The sequence below is a fragment of the Neomonachus schauinslandi genome, chromosome 4 (assembly GCF_002201575.2).
Source record: "Neomonachus schauinslandi chromosome 4, ASM220157v2, whole genome shotgun sequence".
NCBI lineage: Eukaryota > Metazoa > Chordata > Mammalia > Carnivora > Phocidae > Neomonachus > Neomonachus schauinslandi.
This window is the reverse complement of record NC_058406.1, coordinates 146,039,091-146,062,618: the sequence shown is the minus strand read 5'-3', so window position 1 is coordinate 146,062,618 and position 23,528 is coordinate 146,039,091. Positions and strand designations below refer to the sequence as shown.

Here is a 23,528-nt window from a genome sequence, read left to right as displayed (position 1 = left end):
TTCTAATAAAAGTTTATTTACAAAAACAGGAAGTGGGCTGTATTTGGCGTGAGGGCAGAGGTTTGCTTCCCCCTGTTCTAACCTAATCTCTCCTTTTATAAACTAGACAGTTGAGGGCCAGGTCACATAATAGTGGCAAAATCAAAACCAGAACATTGTTTCAGACATCCTATGCAATACTTTTTCCTTTTCACCGTGCTCTCTGGCATACTGGCTTTGTGAGGACCCATTCTTTTCCCTTTCTGTCTTTTATCAACTGCACAGTGAGTTGGGTAACAGTGGGGTGACTGAGAGTCTCACCAGTAGATCCTGTGATTTGTTTGCTTTTGTATCTGTCTTCAGAATGGTATATTTGCTCATTCAACAAATATTTATCAGGTGCCTACTACGTACTAGGCACTGTTGTAAGACACAGTGGCTGCTGGTTAGCAAAGCAGACAAAGATCCCTGCTCTCTTGGAGCTTACCTTCTAGAGGGGAGGAGAGAGGAAACAACACACAAAATAAATGAATTATCAGATGAGCAGGAGGATTGAAGGTATAGGAACAGGTCGCGGGGGTTCCGTAGGGTGGTCAGAGCAGGCCTCACCAAGAAGGGCAAATTTGAGCAAAGCCTTGAAGGGGACGAGAACGTTGGCCCAGGGAAACCAGAGCAGTAGCCTTTTGGGCAGAGGGAACTGCTGGAGCAGAGATGGGGGGCCATGTCAAAAGTGTTGAAAGGATGGCAAGTCGGCCACTGTGGCTGGAGAGGAGTGTATGCGGGGCGGGTAACAGGAGACAAGGTGGGGATGGCTGGGGGTGCTTGTGTGCGATGGACAGCCATGCAGCATTCTGAACAGAGGCATGCATTGCTCCAAAAGGACAGGCTCGCTCCCGTCGGCTCTTGGGGAGGGGAGATAGAAGCAGAGGCCGTTGCCTTGATCCAGACAAGAGGTGATGTTGACTCAGGCCACAGTAATAGTGATGGATTGAGGAAGTGAGAGGAGGTCAGATCCTGAATACATATTTTGAAGGTAGCATCAATAGGCATTTGTGATAGATTGAAGGTGGCCTGTGAAGAATGAGAGGAGTTAGGGACGACCCCCCCTTATAGTATTTATAGGATTCCTGGGCCAATCACACAGCACAAGAACTTTCTTTTGTAGATGAGAGAACTGAGGTACAAAGAGGAGTGACTTGTCCAGGTCCCAGCAACAAGCAAGTGGTGGCCCTCCATCTGGGGGGCACAGCTCTATCCCTCTTTTCTATTCTCCATCATTTATCTTCTTGGGTTAATCTTCCTGCTTCCCTGACCATAGAGCGAGGTGCCCCTCTACTCTTTGTGATGTATCCTGTTTTTACCTACCCCGCCATGAGACTTTTCTCTCTGTTTTCTAATGTCCTGCTTACTGTCTGTCTCTACTTGGCTCTTTGAGGGTTCCTAGCATAGTGTTTCACACAGAGGAGGTGCTTTATTAATGCTGTATGAAGATAAAACATTTTTCAAATGATCTTCTCCTAATTTATAGCCATTCTAAAATCTTGTTCTTTTATAGTTTTCTTTCTTTCATTGACTTTCTCTTACGTGTTTTCTTTATTTTTTTCCTTAGAGAACCTCTATTTGGATTTGCTTTATGTTTTCTATTTTAAGAGTTTCCCTAGAGCTTGTCACTTTGAAGGGAAAAGTCCTTTGATTTTCATTTTAAGTTACATCCCTTAAACAGTAACACATCAGGTAGTAAGGCATTTGATATTTTAAATCTCTCTTTTTACTTCCTTTGGTTCCTCAACAGGTCTCTCGGGGGGAATACAAGTTCAGAGTGTCTTGAAATCCTGCCAGTAATGTGGTACAGTTGTCGCGGTGTGTATAATACTCGAATGCGTGAAGTGCAGCTGGATAATGCGGGGATTCCCCATGCCCAGAGTGTAATGCATCTGCCTCAACTCGGTCCTCTCTTCTGCCATTATTCTTAGTCAAGCATGTGCTTATAAAAAACACCAGGTGTCAACAATGTCGGCAACCATGCCCTGACTAAATCTTCTGCGGCTGTAGGTGCATCTGCTGGAAGCATCTTCCAGAACTGTTAGTTGCTGAAATTGCAAATTCACATAACCCTTTGCTTTTAACCAAATTATTGCTCCAAGTCCTGCAAGATATAAACAAGGGAAAGAAAAAAAAAATCAGGTGAGTGTATATAATGGGTAAAATATCTATTAAATACTGGAACCTGAAAGATATTTTTATTCTTTTGTGTATTTTTTTGAGGGATATGTGAGTCTTCTTTTTGTTGTCTCAGTAAGGACTGTGAATAAGCAATAGATTATTGGTTCCGTATTTTTGGTTTTATGACCCATTGTTTATAGTCTCATTCTTTTGAAAACAATGATAAAATGGTAGCTAAGATTTATAGCCTGGCATCATGCTGAGTATTCTACATGCATTCTTTAATTCCTATAGCAACCCAGGACCATACATCTGAGGTAGATGCTATTATTATTCTTACTACTCCCATTTTACAGATGAGGAATGAAGTTAAGTAACTGGCCCCATGACAGTATCTGTAGAGCCCGGGACATACTTGTTACCACAAATGGTATTTGCATATCTACAGGCTCTGTGATATTGTACTGGCTTATGTTCATTTTTTCCTTATAAATATTTTAAATTATGATCATTTGGAGAATATAGACTATATCTCAATAAGCTTTAAGGTTAATTTGTGTTTCATTTGGTATATGATATTTTATGAAAATTCCCAACATTTATATAGCATTGTAGCATTTACGAAATGCTTTTACAAATAATTTCTCCTTTAATTTTAGTGCTCTGTAGACACTCCCCCTATTTTCCTAGTGTCATAGACACACGGATCATTTTAAATGTGAAGAAAATCTTCCGTGTACTTCCTGTCCCCTCTTAACTTCCCCCATCCCTCACCTCTCCCCACCTCTATTGCTTTACAATATTCAAAGCAATTTCGTATCTATTACTCCACTTACCCTTCAAGCCAGTCATCTGAGGTAGACGTTATTCTTCCCATTTTGCTGTTGAAGAAGTTGAGCATGAGACAAGTGATTTGACCGGAGATGAGGAGAAGGGAAGTCGGAGAGATTCGAAGTGTGGGCAAGACTCGACCCAGCATCGCTGGCTTTGGAGACGAGGGAGGTCACGGCCAGGGAATATGGGCAGCCTTGAGACGCTGAGGCAAGGAAACAGGGACCTGAACTCTGCCAACAACCGGAATGAGCCTGGAAATGTGTTCTCCCCTTGCGCCTCCAGAGAGGAATGCAGCCCTGCCAACACCTTCATCCTGCCACGTGCAACACTTCGCAAAGAACCTGCTGAGCCCTGCTGTGCCTGGACTCCTGGCTCATGGAAATCATGAGGTAATACATTGGTTGTTTTCAGCTGCTGAATCTGGGGTAATCTGTGGCAGTGGCAATAGAATACAAATTCAGTCACAAAAGTTGTTTAGCGGTGATTCAGGTGATTCCCAGTTCCATACTGTCCCCACTGGTTGCCCAGGACAGCACTCAGCACTGTGGTCTCTAGGGGTAGGAGGTCCGTCAGCCCCAGGCATGCACAAGAGGATACATTCAAGTGAAGAAAGAAAACTCAGCTTTTAATCTTCTAGTTTTGCAAAGGTTTTATAGTATAATTAGTGTATTAGTATGGCAGAATAGTTATCGTTTGCATATAGTGTGTTGCCTGCCCAGTTATTTTTTACTGACGGGGTTGCATGATCAAAAAGATTGCATGATAGGTTGCCTGTCCTGTGGAACAGTGACCTAGTGGACAGCAGAAGGTGGAGTCCGTCCGCTCTAGTGGAAAGCTCACTAGTGTGTTTGGAGTTGGAACCATCAATTTTATTTTCATCTATGAAGGTAATTAGCCCAGTGACTTTGGCTAAACCACTTAACCTCTGGCTTACATTTCCTCATGGAATCTGAGTTAGGCATCCTGGATGCTCCTTGAGCTTTCTTTGAGAATATGGAGATGCTGCCTTGACACCCAAATCATCTCTGAACTCTCATCTCTTGAACCATGTCTTTGTTCTGATTGAGAGAAGAAGAGAGAAACAGACTACCCCCCCCAAAAAAACCCAAAACAAAAAAACCCCGCAAACCTCCAAAAAACAAACAAACAAAAAACCAGGTTTTACAGAGATGGCTGGTTGTTTGGACTAATGGATCACGATGTTTGACTGAATTGATTTAATATAGTGAGCTACTTCTGAGCAGGTATTTTTCTGATTCATTTTTAAAAGTCTTCCAAACCTCTAATCTGGTACTTTGCACCGGATTAATAATAAGATCTTGCGGAATGAATGGGTAGACTTAAAATGGTAAAATGAAAGCATTAAGGTTAAAAAGAAGTGTTAAGGTTAAAAAGAAGCATTAACAACATAAATTACAGTGATATCTCTTATTTAAGAGATAAATAACTCTTCCGGATAAGTGACTACTTTCATTAGACCACAGGATCTCAAGGGGACTGGCAGTACAATTGATTGTTTCTAGGGGTATTCAAAAGAACTCTCAGATTAATCTAGCTGCATGTATACTGTACCTTTTATGCTCCAGATGTCGTTCTAAGTACTTTCTGTATATTAACTCATTTAATGCTCACAATAACCATATTGGTTTGGTACTAATATTACTCCCTTATTACAAGTAGGTAAAGCAAAGCACAGAGAGGTTAAATAACCTCCCCCAGGTCGCATAGCTAATAATTATCTGGGCAGGGATCCAAACCCAGCAGGCTGGCTTCAAGGTCTTTGCCTCTCAGCACTATGCTCTGTTGTCTCTCCATGATAAGAGGTAGGGAAGCAGGCTTAGGAGGACTCTTCTGATTCCTTCGAGCATAAGCATTTCTCAAATCTCTGACTCACCAGGAATAATCAGGACCACCTCCCCTCCTCAAGGACTCTGAGTATGGGACCAGAATAGGAAAGCCCACAGTGGGGTGTTCAGTGTTGCCACAGAGAGGACTAGAAGGGGGATCTTGGCACAAGGAGCCTTCTGGCCTTGGGAAAATTGAACTTTCTGAGTCCTGGTTTTCTCATATTATCAACATGGAACTGACAGTACCTCCTGGATAAGGCTATTGCTAGGATTAAGAGAAATAATGGGGATGAAGCGTAATGTTTCAGGCACAGAATGTAACAGGTGCTTAATAAATCTTTGTTGAACTGCACTGCATCCCCATTCTGAGTGGCTCGGGAGCCCAGTGATGTTAAAACACAGGAGAGCGGATATGCAGCATGGCTCTTCCTACACAGCATCTTTGTGGTCTTCGTTGTGTCTTTGTACAAGTACACCGAGGCTAGAACACATGCTTCTCTGTTCTTCACTCAGTTGTTAGTTCCCAGTGGTAGTAATAGTATATTAGGAATGCATTATATTATGGATGTACTTGAAAGTATTCCTTCAGAATTCTAATAGCCACAATGCCCTTGGGGATTGATGAAGCTTAATCAAAGGCCTGCGTGATTTTTATTCACTTCCCTCACATCTGTGCTTCCTTGAGTCTTCCCCACCTCTGTTGGGGGGACCACTGTTTACCCTTGCATTCTCTTTTCCTCACTTGTTTTGGGAGGATCGCTGTTCATCCATGCATTCTGTCTCCCCCGTTTCTGTTGGGAGGACCTCCATATATCCATGTGTTCAGGCTTATCACCCTGGATTTTCCTTGACTTCTCTCTTATTCCCATATCCCACATCCCATCCCTCCGTGGATCCTGTTAGTATTACCTTCACAACCTGTCCTCAATCTAACCACTTCTCTTCTCTACCAGATGAATCCTGGCCTCTATCATCTCTTGCCTGGATCACTGCAAGAATCTCCTTTGGTCTTGCTTTCTTTCTTGCCCTTCCAGTATACTCTCCATAGGCAGCCAGAGTGATCACGTCACTCCTCTGTGCTCACCTCCAGTGACCTTCTGTCACGTTGAGAACACAACCCAGTGTCTGACCGTGGCCTGTGAGATCCCTCATGGTCCTGCCCCAACTGTCCCTTTGTCTTCATTTCTATCATCTCTTTCCCCTGCTTGCGGCTCTCTGGCCACTGGCCTCCTTCCTTCTGCTCCTGGAGCACTGCAAGTGGCCTCCCACCTTGGGCACTCCCTGTTCACTCGCTGTTCCCTTCTGGAAGACTCTTTCCCCAGAATTCCCTTGGCTTCTGCGTCTTAGTCTTCACATCTCTGCTCAAACTTTATCTCCTCAGAGAGGCCTTTTCAGTGTTCATTGCTTGCTCTCCCCTAACCCCATTTATTTTCCTTCATATACTTTTTTTTTTTTTTTAAACTACATGTTTATTTGCTTTCCTGTTCTCTGTCTAGGATGTATAGGGACTCAACGCCTGGAATAATAATTGGCATATATCATGAGTTTATTAAATATTTGGAATAAGTGGATGAGTGAATTATTGAAGAATTAAAAATGAATATAGTAGAAGAAGAAATTGGATATTTCAAAAGGATTTCTTCTGAGAGCAGCAAGGGAGGTAGAAGGCAATCTACCTAGGGGTGATTCCCTCCCCTTGACGGCAAAAGAGAATTTAAGTACTCAGGGAATAAAGTGAGCCGGGGCTGAGGCAGTCCTCCCCACCACTGTGTTTTATACACCTGTTGCCTCTGTGGGGCCCCCCCCAGCCTGCTGGTTGGAGGCTTAGGGAAGAGCACCTGCTTGGCCATTACCAAGCAGAGCAGCTGTGCTTTCCTCTCTTCTTCTGTGTTTGGGGTCTCTCTGGGAGTGGGCCTGCAGAAGCCTGTGGGCCTGTTATTCCCTCCCCGGATAGTTCAGCAGGTACCAAGAGCCTTTTTGTCCACTTGGGAGTCAGGGTCCTTAAGGAGAAGCTCACTACTTTGGCTGAACAGCAGAGCTGTTCTCAGGGAAGCTCTCCAAGGAGTTTCTGCACAGGCCTCCCAGATAGAGCTGCAATTTGTAGCAGTATTAGGCCTCTTTATATTCCAGTTTCATCTCTACCCATTGATTTTGTCATTTGCAGCTTATAATGGAAATGAGGATAGCTGGTACGGATGGAACAGTTACCAGACGCTTCTCTCTGTCTTGTAGCTGGGGCACTCCTGAGGAATCAGCTGAATGGGCATTTGCTTCCTTAACTCTTCTCTGGGTTTCACCAAGTCAGGGTTGCCTGGAAGGTGGTCATCAATTCTGTAGATGGTTCATATTGTACAGTGTGAAAAGAGATGAAAGAATTAGGAGCAGCCCCCAACATAAAAGCTTAAAGGAGAACATAAGTATATAAGTTGTGACAATTTATACTAATTTTAGGAATACACTTTGCTTAGACAGGATGAAAAATACATTATATTTAGTCAGTTTCCCTCTATGCTATTCTTGGGGGACAATGGGATCTTTATTTTTCTGTAGATTGCTTATGATGCTAGTGCCTTATGGAAGGCTGATATTTATTTTGCTTTAAGAAACAAAGGATAGGGGTGCTTGGGTGGCTCAGGTGTCTGCCTTCGGCTCGGGTCATGATCCTGGGGTCCTGGGGTCAGGCTCCCTGTTCCTTGGGGAGTCTGCTTCTCCCTCTCCCTCTGCCCCTTCCCCTGCTCATGTGAGTGCATGCTCTCTCTCTCAAATAAATAAATAAAATCTTAAAAAAAAGAAAACTAAAGATATATATGGTGGCATATCACTTGTATGTAGAGGTCAGTCTGGAATACAACTTTGATCTGAAAAAGTAAATGGAAAAGGACTATGAAGATATGAAGCAGAAGACTCATGTCCCTGCATGAAAGCCAGGCCCTGAGCACTTTCTATTCTTGATGTCTATTTAGTACTCTAGTCTCAATATTTTCAGTTGTCTTTCTCCCCCAGCCCAGTTGAGAAGCAGCAAATTGGACGAGGGCAGAGGAGGTTTCAAGTTAAAGTCATCCTAATGGAAGAGAGAAATGACAGCTGACAGCAGGGGAGGTGAAAGCAAAACTTAACCAGCAATGCAGGACTGCCGTAGACTAGCCTGAAATTGTTGGGTTTGTCTGCAAGTCCAAGACAGACACAGTGGGGATTGCCTTCAGGCATGACACCCAAGAAGGAGACATTGGAAGGAGGCACTCTTCATTTTTATTATTGCATTTATGATTTCTAGCATTTCCTTTCAACTCTTTCTTAGAGTTTCTATCTCTTTTTTTACATTACCCACGTGTTCTGGCCTTGAACTGATTTTGCCTATCCACCTACTTTCTCCATTAGAGTCCTTTATATATTAATCATAGTTATTTTCAACTCCCTGTATGATAATTCCAACTTCTGTGTCATATCTGAGTCTGGTTCTGATGATGGTTTTTTTTCTCCTCATACTGTGTTTTTTCTTGCTTTTTGTCAGACCTTGCAGTTTTTTGTTGAAAGCTGGGCATGTTGTATTGCATAATAAGAACTAAAGGAACTAGGTCTTTAGTGGGAGGGTTTATGTTAATCTGACTAGGAGTTGGGCTGTGTTTAATGTTTATTTTAGCTATAGGTGCCAGAGGCTTTAGCTTTTCCTTTGTTTTTGTTCTCTCTCTTGGCTTTGAGGCTTCCCTGTGTACTACTTCTTGGAGAGGGTCTGCATCTTACACTTTCTTTAGCCATAGTTCACTGTTATTACACTGGAGTCTGTTGGTGGGGTGATGGGATGTGTGTGTGTGTGTGTGTAAATGTTCTATGATCTTCTGATTAAGTCTCAGTCCTAGGCTTACAGAGAGCCTATGTGTTGAACTGTAGCCTTCACAAGGGATTCTTTCCCTCTTCCAGTGGTATAGCTCTTTCTTCCTTGCCTTTTACTTCATACTGGAGCTACAGTTTTCCCAATTTATTTCCTTGAAGTCCAGCTCCTTGATGACTATGGGATTCCTACCCATGCCCCCGCCCCCCCACCCCAACTTCCCTACAGGAAGGCTATAAAGTGCTGGAGTGGGGAGGAATTCCTTTCCCCCAGGTAAGATAAGGTGTCAAAATTGTGCACAGGTAAAGTCATTTTCCCTAGAGAATAGGCCTTTGTTATGGTCATGGCTCTGGATGGGTTTCACAATGATCACTTGGCCAGGAGGGGATCTTTCTCAGATCCTTACTGTCAACCTGGTGGTGTTCCTGGAGGGAAAGCTCAGGAAAGTCCCCTTGTCTCAAGACTGTGGACCGCAGGAATTTCTCACTCTTACCCTAGTCTACACTGAGCCTCCAGCAATTTGTCAAAATTACCAGTTCCTACCAGTTTATGGCTCCTGTAACTTCTGTTCCAGGTAAACAGATCTCAGTTGTTATATTTCTTGGGATGTACCTATCTCTCCAGATTTCAGGGAGGCAATTTACCCCACTAATTGATTTTCAGTTTGTCCATTTTTTTCTCCTTGTAAGGATGGGAACAATGACCTTTACATATCAGAGCTGAGATCGAAGTGCCTCACTGCAAGTCTCATTGTTTACATCCTAGTCCTGTTACTTCTATTTCCAAAATATCTTTTGAAATAGTCTCAGCTTTAGTCAAGACATCATGATTTCTTGTCTGGATCATTGCAGTAGTCTCCTGACGATTCTCTGTATCGCCAGAATGCATGCATTTAGTAGATCCTTGAAGTCTCATCTTAGGACTGTCCTTACTAACGTCTTTGAACAGCCCATCCACTTTAGTATAGGATACGGTGTCCTCTACAGTCACTGCCCTCTAGTCCCTTACAACGTAGTAGAAAAGACCAAATGTTCAGGGTTTGGAGACAAGAATGTGGATGCATTTTATGATCCCTTTAAAGTGGGACATGTTCACAACAATCAGAGATCAAAGAGAAGGGACTGGATTGAAACATCTTTTATTTTGGCCACAACTCCGATAAAGTTTGGAGGGTTGTGATGTGACACGCATTCTGTCAGAGCATACATGAGACTGGACACAGGTAAGATGAGGGCCCCTAGCATAAGCATTTGACCTATTTTCAACTTCGGGCCCTCTTAATTCACTACCAAAGACCAAATGAAGTGATAACTGTAACGCATCAGTAGTCTAGAATTTTGCTGGCCCTGGAGACCTGGCATTAGTGTCCTGTGGGTGAGGTCTAAATCAGATGGCAGTCAGGTGTGTATGTACACAGGAGTGGTCATTACTGTGGGCAGATGTGCACAGCTAATAGCTGGCAGTGGAGATTGCTGCAGGGGGAATTCCTTGATAAAAATGAGTTAAAATGAGACAATGGATTGTCCAGAAGGGTGCTTTTCTACAGACTACGCTTTTATTGGTGGAGGCGATCAAAGGAAAAAAATCGAGCCATTAAAAATGAAAGCCACTATAAGGTATTTATTTAATACCATCTATGCAGCACACAACTGTATGCATATATATGAATTTTTTCTTAGGCTGAGTAAACTAAAGGAAATACTGCTTTTATTTTTTTCCCAAATAAATGTGGATGGGAGGCTGGTACATTAAAGCAATGTAGGAACCTAATGTACTGGGGCAGAGGGACTCCTTGCAAAAGAGTTAAATCTTTATGCATGTAAGCCAAACTGCCCATGATCTCATTACACCACAGAGAGCTTGCAAGCATTGCTCCCCAATCACAAAGAAAAATCAGCGCACAAGTGACCTGTGTATTAGCATTTCTGCAAATCTCAGGCAGGAGCTGAGATTTATATAGACTTTACACACCCCTGAGGAAATACCCATTTTATGCCATTGATAGGCCAGATGTATTTTTCTCTGTGAAATGTGATCAGAATGTAATTAGAAGAAAATACACTGCATATTCAAAAACAAATAGACAGTATTCTTTAAAACTCCATGGTAATTTGGAACAGGCAGCAATATCAAATTGTAGGAGTTATAGGGAAGGCTTATTACTGTGTGATTGGGCCTGTGTGGTTATATTAGCCACACTACGCTGGTGTAGTTCCACTGAACTGAACTGAACTGAAAATTTCACATGTCCAAAAAATCCTTGTCTCTGAATATGATTACTTACGTGATAAAATATCATACATTAGATAGTGTGAGTCCTTAAAAATGCCAATGTGGATTTGAGTCTTTTATTTTTTGTTTCCTCAAAACCAGTTTTACACGGAAGGAAGAAATTGAAGATGGCTTTGGGGGAAAAATATACACGTTTCTCATAGAACTTGCGAGAGCAATACACAGGCTGCTATTCTTCTGCATCTGTGCATTTTACTGTAACAAAGTGATTAATATGCTTTAAATTTTGAACTTATGGACTCAACTATTTTAGTGTCATATTAAAATACACAAAAACCCGACACATCTAATTTCTATGGAATCCCAAGTAGTATAAAATTATATGTGTATTTGTAATGTTTAGGCTTTTGAATGGATTGTGTGACATAAGCGTGGACAGTTACATACTGAATAAAACATGGTCAAATGTGTAAACAACACAGACAGCAGCCAAAAGAATTGTCTGTGTGCATGATAAATTAGGATGAAAATTCATCCTTTAATCTCTTCTAGACTTTGGATCATAATATTTTATATAAGACTGAATATAGGAAATATCGGGGGGGGGAGGGCATAATTTATAACCTGTGTACTACAAGGATTTTAATCCTTAGTTTTATATGAACCAAAAGGATGAGTTAAAATATTGTTAATGTTTCTAAACCTCTCTGAAGAGGTCCAAAGAGAGTATGGATTAGTGGCAGTGAATTTAAAGACAGGATTAACAAGGGTTGCTTCCAAATCGAAGGTATTAAGGACCAACTTTACAAAGCAGAATATTCTCATAAGCAGATTTGAGCATCATCTGGGACTATTGATGAGTTCCAAGGAACCAGTAACCCATAGCCTTGCTCTGGTATTGGTCAAAACCTTACCAATGTGAAGAATGTCTAGAGAAAAGGAAAGTTTGTGGGTGCACATGGAAGACTGACACAAGACATGGGGCAGTTTAAAATTCTTTGATAGTCCTCCCACTGAGAGGCAGGGTTCTGTCGGTCCCCTCTGAATTTAGGTGGGTCTCTGACAGCTTGGACCCACGGAATGCAACAGAAGTAATGCGGCGTGATTCTGAAGCTTGGTCAGGAGAGGCCATGTGGTGTCCACCCAGTCCCCTTTGGAATGCTCACGCGGGGAGAAGCCAGCCCCACTGTAAAGAAATTCCACCACCCTGAGACTTCCAGGCTGGAGAGGCCACTTCCAGGTGCCCGGGGCGACAGGCAGGTGAGCCTGCAGGTGGCTGCACCTTGAGGTCTTCGCAAGCACGGAGGAGCAGAGACAAGCCATGCTCCCTTTTCCTTCTCCCAGCCTATGATCCAGGGAATCCATGGGAAGGGTCAAGTTACCGTACACGACTTAGTTTGGGGGATGTTTGGTTCACAACAGCAGTCACTGGGGCTAGCCAGTATTTCCCAGACTGACCTTTAAGAATGGCCACTTGGGGAGCAAGTTAAAAACAGATTCCCATGTTTCACTCATGGGCATTCTGACTCACTAGGTCTGGCTGGGCATAGGGGTGGAGAAATCTGTTTTTAACAAGTAGCATGGACAGTGAACTATGATAAAATGACTCCAAGATGCCGTATGATATGTTGGTCAATTTTGACATACGAATTTTTCATGACAAACATATTTCTTTGATTACTTGGAATGGGCTCACGGACCCGTTATTTTCCTTATTTTAAGACTGTAGAACACACCACTTAAATGCCTATCTATTTTTCTAGTCCCAATTGTGGAAAAGAAGTGAATAAGACAAGACACTCTCATTAAGTACTAGATCAGAGCAGAGAGAGGGAGGAAAATGAGGTCTGGCACAGGAGAGAGTTTTACGGAGGAAGTAGGGCTGCAATTAGGCCCTTTGATGCTGACAGCACTGGAAGTGGCTTAGAGGAGAAGGAAGGTATCATGGGTGGAGGATGGAAGCAAGAGGGAAGGCAGACAGTGAATGATTCCATCATAGCACCAGGGACACTCGATTGCACTTGTTTATTACTACTGTTTTACTTCTAACAACGACGACAGCAACCCAGACCATCTTTTATTGAGTGTTTCCTTTGTGTGCATTGCCCTCACTTGCTCTCATCTGTCTCCTGCCTTCCCAATGCCAGCACTGCATCTTGCTTCTCTTGGTATCCTGTGATTGGTGTGGTGCCTAGCACATGGTGGGCAGGCCCGCAAATGTTTGTTGAATAATAATAATGATGATAATAATAACAACTGATAAGAAATAATATTTATGGGGCACTTCCTATGTGCCAGACTTTGTGCTGGGCACTTTAAATAGATTATCCTAGTTCATCCTAATAGCATATCTATCACAGAATAAAATCCTTATCCCCATTTTACAGAAGTGAGGACTGAGGCAGATTTGTGACTTGCCCAAAGTCATGCGGATTGGAAATGGTGGCCCCTGCGTTCTGACCTAGGCAGTTGGACTTTGAACTCGACTCTGAATCTGAAACTTTAACAAAGCTGTAAAAGAGAATGAATAGAGTCGGTCACTCTTGACCCCTCCGCATACTGCCTCTACCTGGGGCACTCTTCCCATCTTTCCTTGCCCAGCTGGTACCTACCCATCCTGCACCATCCTTTCCTCTGACGCTTAGTGGGAGACAGAAATGATGGAAGTTTCCTGCAATACATGGAACAATCCCATACAGAATGCCAGTAGCACGCCGGTTAAGAAACACTGCATAGTAACACTAACTAAAAGCTCGAAAGGAAGCCCCCGGCCCCAATATTTACAGGGTTTCAGGTGGTGAATAATTTTATTTTATTGGTAAGGAGAGGAGATATTTTCTCTTGACGCTCCTGAAGTGCCAGACTTACGGGGAACAATTTTATTTAAGGGCTGATTCCACAGAAGCCTATAAACAGCATCATTTTAACTTTTGGGTATGAATCTCAGGATATTTTAATCTTCTAGGTCTTTTTTTTTTTCCAACAAATATTTATTAAACACTTTTTATAGGCAAAGCGCTATTCTAGGCTTAGGAGATACAGCATGAACAAGACAGGCAAAGACCCTGTCCTCATGCAAGAGGGAGTTTACAACCTTAAAATTGCAAGGGGGGATAAAACATGAGAGGGAGGATTCAACTGCTTCTTTTGCAGCAAGAATTATTTATGTGGGATCTCTGAAAATATAAGTAGGGACACATTTCTTCATAACTAGACAAGCTTATAACCCCAAGGGTGTATGCATTGTCCGTGCCTTGCAAGAGAGGTAGATGTAGACTGTGTCATTAAAACCAATTGCTACCACATACCCAGGGCTGTCTGGGGACTAAGAGAATTGAGGATTTATTTAAAACTGGGAGAACAGAAGAGTTGGCACCTGTAGGAAGTCTTGCCAGTGCAGTTATGTTAATGTCATAAATATTTCAGTAAAATCAGTGGTTAAAAGGATATCAACATTGACCTAATTGGTTGTAAATGAGGCAAAACCCAGAGACTGCCAAGAATCCTTTTAAAGCTGAATTGGATATGCTTTTTGTTTCAGCTCATTTTCCCCAAACCTCTTTGTTGGGGCCAGCCAAACAGGAAGAAGAAATATAGGTAGGATAGAAAGAGGGTGCTCTTGTTGTCATCATTGTTGTCATCATGATTACTTTTATGTTTTCTTTTTGTGTGTGTGTGTGTGTGGTGATACTTCAGATAATGTTCTTCTTAATTTGATGGACCAGAAGAAAGAAAGCTAAGATAGTTTCCTTTTCACTAGTTTGATGTAATTGACGGAGGGAGACCAAGAGAGAGATTTCCTACCCGTGCCTAAAGCCAAAGATACAAAAACGGAGTAAAGAGATGCCACTGGTAGAAAAAGATAACAGAGCCAAATTTTACCATGTTGAGCGGGTGCTATTGTGGCAGGATCGTTTATTGAGATATGGCCCGTGTCCTGCTTTCCTGTGCCTGAAGAGGAGGTGACCACTCCTTGGGTCACTTACTCAGGGGATGTTTGGGCTGGGAGGGAACTTCACTTCTTGTCTTTGGTGAAAGCCTAAACTTGTTAAGCTGATTATACTAAAGTGTCCTGGAGATCAGGAGAGAGAGAGAGTAGAGAGGTAAGGGAGGGAAGAGCAGGAGAGAGGAGAGATCCTCTAGAACTGGGCAGGATCTTGGCGTAGTGGATACTTGGACTCTGTTCTCTCACAGTGGGCCTCGAAGGGAATGGCAGCATGGAAGACTGGACCCTAGGCGCAGGGTTTGCTAGTCAAGCCAAGGATCCCGTGTCTGTTTCCACCCAGGACTCTTGGAGTCACTGCCCCCATCTGACAAAGTGAGCCTGGGCCATAAAGCAGCAGCTGTGCCCATATGGATGGGAGATTGGAGGTCTGACTTTGTGTTCTGGGCACATGGGTGCCTCTAAGGTTTCCATGAGATTCTAGAGACGGGAGGATGTCCAGAATGGTGAAAGGTCAGAGAGTGTAACCCACTTGCAAGGTGATAACTTATTACTGTTTCATGGATGCTGGCAGGAATATACTTCTGGGTCAGAGACGAAGCAGCAACAGTCACAGAAATCATAGCAGCCAGAGCCCCATTATTTTCGTATTGCCTCTCTGAGCCGCGGTGCTCAGAGGGTGCTGGGACGGGAGCCAGATGATAACTGCCCGTGCACTTGCTTGCATTATGGGAAGAGGAACCTTGAGCTTAGGAATGCTAATCTTCGTAATGGGCAGGAAGCGTGTGTGCCCTTTGCTCTGCAGACGGTATCTCTATATTCCAACGTTGTTTGCTACAGAAAATGTCTTTGAGAAGATGATCTGGAACAAAGGGCAGTCAGTACCACTGCTCACCAGATGTGCAGAAACATCAAAGACACATGGAGAATTGTCTCCCAACAAAGAGGACATTCTGTAATGACTGAGATTAAATTTCTGCTTTATAATAGGGACTTGAAGCCAGATTTAATTTGGTTAAAAGAAAATAAAGAACATGACATTTCTTAAAAATAGTCCGTGGAATACATTTTATACCTACTGTGCTATTACCTACCAACCACAGTGCCAGGGCATTATGTGATTTATCTCACGAGCATGGCTTTTGGAGTCAGATAGATCTGAGTTCAAACTCTAGTCATCCCCTCCTGAGGAGGTCACTTAACCCTCAGCCTCAGTTTGCTCACCTTTGAACCAGGAATAACAATTTCTGCCTTGAAGGTGGTGTGAGAAATCGATGCAATGATGCCTGGAAAGAGCTTAACACATCGCCTGGCATAAAATAAATGCCAAATGTTTGGGAGCTATGATTTAAGGCATATAATGCATAACACTAAATGTGTGTGGCAAATGGGGTAGTCGAAGGTCGGAAAAGAGAGAAGGACTGTTTTTCAAGTCTTTTGTCTTAGTTCTGAGGTTCTCATTCTTTTGAATTGGAAGGCCTTTTGACTGGGCAACTTGCCTTTGAAGAAGATTCGAGTTTCCTGTACTTGCATCCCTCACATCTTTGAGTTGGTGTAAAATATGGAAACGTTATTGCTTTGCAGAGAAAATCAGGGCTAACGACAGGAAGACCTGAAAAATCCAGGCTGACCCCAAAACAAACTCTTAAAACAGTGAACCAGGCTAGAGGCCATGCAAGCAGGCCATGAATGGGTTATCACCAGTGTGACTAAATAGTGGTGCCCTCAGCTAGAAGGTAGCTAAAGAAGGTCTGAGGTGACCGGAGGCCCTTCTCTGGTCCAGTCGTCTTTGACTGGGAACATCTGTACAATACAAGAACAAATCTTGTATGTACAGCATGGTGACTATAGCTAATAATACTGTATTGTATATTTGAATGTTGCTAAGAGAGTAGATCTTAAAATTTCTCATCACAAGAAAAAAATTATAACTCTATGTAGTGATGGATGGTAATTAGACTTATTGTGGTGATCATTTCACAATATATATAAATATTGAATCATTATGTTGTACACCTGAAACTAATTTAATGTTTTCTGTCAATTGCATCTCAAAAAAAGGGAGCAAATCTTATGTTTTATGTGTGCCACAATGTGTAAATGGTTGGGAAGCACTGATTTAAGGATTGAGAACTTCGGGTCCACATTGGGGAAGATTGCAGAGGTAGAAGGTGATGGGGAAAGTATCCTTAAAAAGCTCAAACTGAATTTAAGATTTATCAAACCCAAGGAGGGAGAGGATAAGTGAATCCCAGGAGTCCACGAAGGCCAATGATTTGCCGTGGAGTCACTCATGTGGAGTTGCCAGCACAGGAGAGTTGTGTAATGCCCTGGATCCTGGAGGAGCCAGCTGTCAGGTCCCAAGAACCTTGGAGTTTGGAAGTGGAAATTCTACTTCTGCCAGTGGGCTTGGGGCCTGGGACTTATTTGTAGGGCAAGATACTGCCACTTACAAAGCAGAAACCTCCTTACCTGGGAACTAGGGTGCCAATGCCAGAGTGAACCTGGAAACCAGAATAAAGTCCTGTCAGCTGCCCAGACTAGTAGCTCCAGGCTCCTTGTCCATCCTCAATTTAGGGCAAGTGGACAAGTTTGGTGCCCAAGACTGGAGTAGCGCCAGGTTTTAAAGTAAAGGCTTACGTGGATTTAGGTTTGAATGTTAGCAAGGAAGCCGGGCAGGGAGCCAAGCGGACCACAAAACCACCCTCTCCGTAGGGCTCTTGCGGCTGTGGAGTCTGGAATCCACCAGCTGACTGCGTCCCGCCCCCGTAAATAGCTTTTGTTCTTTGCTGGAGCTAAAGGACACTTAGGTTCTATTCTGCCCCGTCAGATCACAAGATTTTTTTTCTTTTTAACTGAGTGGGTTAAGTAAGAAGCTCAGATAATCACGCTCAGCCCTTGTAGCAGCATTTGAGTCCTTTATTAATGCAGGGACATTAAGCTGCTCTATTGTAAATACAGGATAATTACCCAGATGATGTGTGAAGCTCTTTCCAAATTTCTTTTCTTCATTTGGTCCAACATAAGAACTAACATATGGTGCCTTTGCATGAGTACATGTGGATGAGGTCAATTATGAAGAAAGCAAAAACTGATTGATAAGTGGGTGTGGTGTCAAGAATCAATCCGTCAATGAAGACATTAAGGCCTTCTGGTATGATTGGAACTAGGTATTGGGGGCCTAGGGACAAAGAAGTAAAATCTCTGAGCATATCCCCCAAAGGATTTCCAAACCGGCAGGGAAAGGAAGGCTATGCTGTAGGAGTCAGGGTGGCTGAGAATTTGGGAACCCTTGGAGGTGCTTGGGAATGTCAACCACATGCTGGAGGAAGGTAGGCATGCACAAAGACAATAGTTCACATCTCTGATTTGTATCTTCTCTTTAAGGCGGGGAGGGCTCTTTAAAAAAATTAAGGGTTCACTCCAATGTAAGGAAGGTGGTTGTGGAAAGAGGCAATCCTGTAGAGAAACAACAGCAGCAAGAAAAAGAAGGCAAATCTTTGATTCACAGCTTTGATGCTTTTTGAGAGAGTCTGAATGATAGGACTAAGGTCGGTGCTAAGAAATTTTTTTTTTTACTCTTTTTTTTTTGTTATTATGTTATGTTAATCCCCATACATTACATCATTAGTTTTTGATGTAGTGTTCCATGATTCATTGTTTGTGCATAACACCCAGTGCTCCATGCAGAACATGCCCTCTTTAATACCCATCACCAGGCTAACCCATCCTCCCACCCCCTCCCCTCTAGAACCCTTAGTTAGTTTTTCAGAGTCCATCATCTCTCATGGTTCATCTCCCCCTCCAATTTCCCCCCTTCATTCTTCCCCTCCTGCTATCTTTTTTTTTTTTTTTAACATATAATGTATTATTTGTTTCAGAGGTACAGATCTGTGATTCAACAGTCTTACACAATTCACAGTGCTCACCATAGCACATACCCTCCCCAATGTCTATCGCCCAGCCACCCCATCCCTCCCACCCCCCACCACTCCAGCAACCCTCAGTTTGTTTCCTGAGATTAAGAATTCCTCATATCAGTGAGGTCATGTGATACACATCTTCCTCTGATTGACTTATTTCGCTCAGCATAACACTCTCCAGTTCTATCCACGTCGTTGCAAATGGCAAGATCTCATTCCTTTTGATGGCTGCATAATATTCCATTGTATATATATACCACATCTTCTTTATCCATTCATCTGTAGATGGACATCTTGGCTCTTTCCACAGTTTGGCTATTGTGGACATTGCTGCTATAAACATCGGGGTGCACGTACCCCTTCGGATCCCTACTTTTGTATCTTTGGGGTAATACCCAGTAGTTGTGCTAAGAAATTTAGAACATTTCTTACCCTATAAACTTTCTGTTTTTTGTTTTTTGTTTTTTTTTTAATTTTATCCCCCTCCATGGTGATTGTGAGTATGTTTGGGTGAGGAAAACAAATTTCAGGAGATTGGGGCTGGTGGACTGTTAGTAACAGGAACTGTAAGAGTAAGCATTCAGCTGTTTGCTGTGCTGGTTGTACCGGAATTTCCCTGTCACCCTCAGAACTCTGCCTTACTCCTCACTTGGGGGCAAGGGAAGAGGATGAGGGAGCCACATCTCACATGGGTATGGATATGGGCTGGAGAGCAGAGTGTGACTGAAAGAGGCCAGACAATAGAGGTCGAGAGACCTCACTGAAAGCAGGCAGTCCAAGCAAAGGGAGACTCAGGAAACAGAGTTCTTTTGAGAGGCCTGAGATCCTGCGGTGATGTTAATTCATGCTTGAGCATTTTTTTTAAATTGATGTTAAGCCTGTTCCACCATCTTTGCCTCTTCAGTGCCAGAAGGTTTTATGGGGATATCTAGGTAGCTGACATTTGGCTTGTAAAGGCCCCCGTGTTCTATTTTGTGGCAACAAGGAAGGGGTGGGTACTGTAGAGACTGTCCAAATCTACAACAAACGTTTTTGGGGAAAAAACCTCAAAAGGATGGTCTAGAAGGGCAAAAGGGTAAGCCGACCTCCCATCACTATGGTCTGCGGTGGAGAGGAAAAGGCAGACTGCCATGCAGCTTAAGAAATTGTCCTGGCGGGGCACCTGGGTGGCTCAGTCGTTAAGCGTCTGCCTTTGGCTTGGGTCGTGATCCCAGGGTCCTGGGATCGAGCCCCGCATCAAGCTCCCTGCTTGGCAGGAAGCCTGCTTCTCCCTCTCCCACTCCCCCTGCTTGTGTTCCCTCTCTCGCTGTCTCTCTCTCTGTCAAAAAATAAATAAAATCTTTAAAAAAAAAAAAAAAGAAATTGTCCTGGCTACCTGTGCAGTTTCCACGGAGAGCAATCACCATCGTGTGCCATCTACTCCCAAAGAAGGGTAACACATCGTTATAAATTCAAAGAAGAGGGTGAGTGGAGCCCCCAGAGCTTCTTGGAAGAGATCAGGCTTCAGTTTGATTGGAAAGAGTGAGAGGGCTTTGGCTGGACAAAGACGAGAAATAATTTTTTTTTTTAAAGATTTTATTTATTTATTTGACAGAGAGAGACATAGCGAGAGCAGGAACACAAGCAGCGGGAGTGGGAGAGGGAGAAGCAGGCCTCCCGCCGAGCAGGGAGCCCGATGTGGGACTCGATCCCGGGACTCCGGGATCGTGACCTGAGCCGAAGGCAGACGCTTAACGACTGAGCCACCCAGGCGCCCAAAAAGAGAAATAATTTAATACTAGCGTCCATGTGTCAGGCCCGTGCTATTTTACATACGTCACTTCATTTCATCTTTGGACAGTTTTCTTTTTTCTTTTTTTTCTTTTTGGCCGGCTTGTCTGTGTTGTATTGACGCCAGTGCTCGGGCTCTGACCGCTCCGCCCGCTGCTTGGTCTGCAGGTGCTCTGCGTGCTTGTTCAGCCGGCGGCGCCTGGCACGGGGCTTCTGGGGCCGCGGATCCAGGGGCTTGTGCCTCTTAACCCTTGTAGAATTTCTCGTGTCTGGTTGATGATGGTGAGACCAGGGGCCACGGGTTTGCGAACAGCTGGGATCTCGGAGAACTTGGAAGCGGCGCGGCTGGGACAGGTCCTCCTTCAGGTCCTCCAGCTGTTTAAGCAGCTCGTCCTTCTTACCGCGAAGGTCTCAAGCCTTAATCTTGGCCGTGTCTCCACAAGCTGGTGCCGCCGCCGCCGGCGGGACAGCTTATTTAACACGTGAACAATGAGGTGGAGAGAGATGTTTTCTGATAAGTGATGGAGCTCAGTTTCATATCTAAGAACCTTTAGTGCCCAGGAATGTTCTTAGTCACTACATTCTGTATTTCTTTAGGTTAGACTGTATAGTTTTAAACTGGGGACAATACCCCCCTTCTGGAGGCTATTTTGAAAAGTGAGGAACGGGGAAATTTAGGGTTGTCACATGAGGTTATCAATGGAGATTCTGTGAGAATTTAGTGGAAGGGCCTGCGTTGCAAAACATTTTGCAATATGTGAGTAGTGCTACACTGTGGAGAATTGCCCCAAATGCTGATAGTTCTACTAAGAAACGCTAAAAAGCATAAATGCAGTAGGTAAGGCAATGGGAAATGGGAATTGCCAGCAATAGGGGACATAGAGGGGCTGAATGGAGACTTATCTAATCCGTGTACAGACTCAGACCCGGGAGAAAAGTTTGTTTGCTTCTGAAATGTTCCAAGCCCCTTCCCATTTCTGCTGGCTGGTCCTTTAACTTAGCTGGGTTTTGCTTGCTTGTTTGTTTTTGCAGAGCTCATTCTTGTTCTTTAGGTCTCAGAGCAAATATAATCTTTTCAAGTTGGTCTTTGCAAACCGCTGCTCAGTTTATTTCAGCATCCTTGTATTGTCATTTATTGCTGTGTAACAAATTTCCCCCATATTCAACAGCTTAAAACAATAAGCCTATTTGTCTTACATTGTCTGTGTGTCAAGAATCTGGGAGCTGGTGGTCTTGATGGAAAAAAATCCGTGTCCTAAGATGGCCGACCGAGCCAGCGAGAGAGTCCCAGTCCTTGCCCTGGGGCTCTTCCGTGTTGTTCTCCCTGCTCTGCTTCCCTCAAGCACCAATCCGGGTTCTTTTCTCTGTCCCGCCTCACACATGCGCCCAAAAGTGCCAAGTATGCGCAAGTGTAAGTGTATAAATTGCCCCCTTTGTTTGTGCTCGGGGTTCAGACCTTTGGAGACCACTCTCTTCTGAGCCCACCGGCATTAAATAAACCTCCTAGCCTCCAAGATCTCTGAGTGCCACTTGATTCTTCCATCAGGTGATCCAGTCCAGGTTCCGTAACATTTGGTTCCCTGACCGGGAAACCCAACCTCGGTGGCCCATTGTTGCCACCGGTCTGGGGGCAATGGTGGGATGGTGACGGAACGAGGGATCCTAACGGAGAAGGCGCTCCCTGCCTAATTTTCGGCAGTCTCCTGTCCCGGTCGCCTTGGGCTGGCCCTGCTCCGCTGTTCCCGCCGAACTCGAGGAGACTTGGCAGGTGAGGACCTGGTCCTGACATCAGATACCAGTAAGTCCTGGGACTCCAGGACCCAGACAGGCCCACCCCCATTGGGGTGGAAGGGGAGTCTGATCACCTCTCAGAGACCTCTTAGAGGTCTCACAGGTAGGGATTCCCAGAGAGGTAATGTAATAACTTCTGGAGTGTGAATGTGTGAGTGAATGTGCAGTCCAACTTGGCTTGCTCAAGCGGACTGATTCTGTGACTCCATGGGCGGGCACCCTTAAGGTCCCCAGAAGCCTACAGAGTCTCAGTGGGCCTGTCTGCAGTTTCATGGTGAACGGCATACAGTCTATGGTGGCATCGGAATAGTTTCCGACCGTAAGTCACAACGCTGAGAATTTCAGAGGAAAAGACTTTCTTGAGTAATAATTTTTAAATCCAAGGACACAATGTCTAGAAACGTTTTAATACTAGTGGGCACACAAATAACATTCAGACTTGTCTCCAAGGGGTACTGTTCCATTGTCCAGCGAAAGCAGAAGATTGATGCCTTTGCCCCATACCTTGGTTTCCTCCTCACCCAAGGGAAAAGAGAACTAGGGCTGGAGAGGAAAAGGGTCATCATCTCCCTGCCACAGCCCCAGACAAAAAGGGGCCTATGAGAATTCCTGGAGGCTGCAGGATTCTGCTGCATCTGGATCCCTGGGTTCTCGGCAATAGCAAGACCCCTTTATAATCTCTTAGGGGGACCAGATTGAGAACCCTCTGCCTGGACTGAGGAAGCAGAAGCCGCTTTCACAGAGATAAAGACTGCCCTGGGGCAGGCTTCCAGCCCTGGGCCTACCAGTTGTAGAGAAACCCTTCAATCTCTTTGTGCATGAAAAGGAAAAAATAGTGCTCGGGGTACTCACCCAGACTATTGGACCCTGGCAACAGCCCGTTGCTTACCTGTCAAAGAAGCTGGACCCTGTGGCAGCGGGATGGCCACCATGCCTCAGGGCGCTGGCAGCCACGGTCTTACTCATCAAGGAGGCGGACAAACTTACCCTAGGGCAAGGACTTAACATCAGGGTCCCTCATGCAGTTGTGTCCCTCATGAAGGCACAGGGACACCACTTCCTTCCCAACTCTTGGCAAGCACAATACCAAGGGCTCCTCTGCAAAAACCCACGGGTCACCGTCAAAACAGTAAGGACATTAAATCCAGTAACCTTTCTCCCCATGGAAGAGGGGGAACCAGACCATGACTGCTCCAAGGTGACTGATGAAGTCTATG

The 23,528-nt window shown here is 44.1% G+C and overlaps 1 pseudogene; it reads right to left on the bottom strand.

Moving 5' to 3' along the window:
• Positions 1 to 13,674: 13,674 nt before the first annotated feature.
• On the bottom strand, positions 13,675 to 23,243 carry LOC110578875 (annotated as a pseudogene).
• Between the last annotated feature and the right edge of the window lie 285 nt (positions 23,244 to 23,528).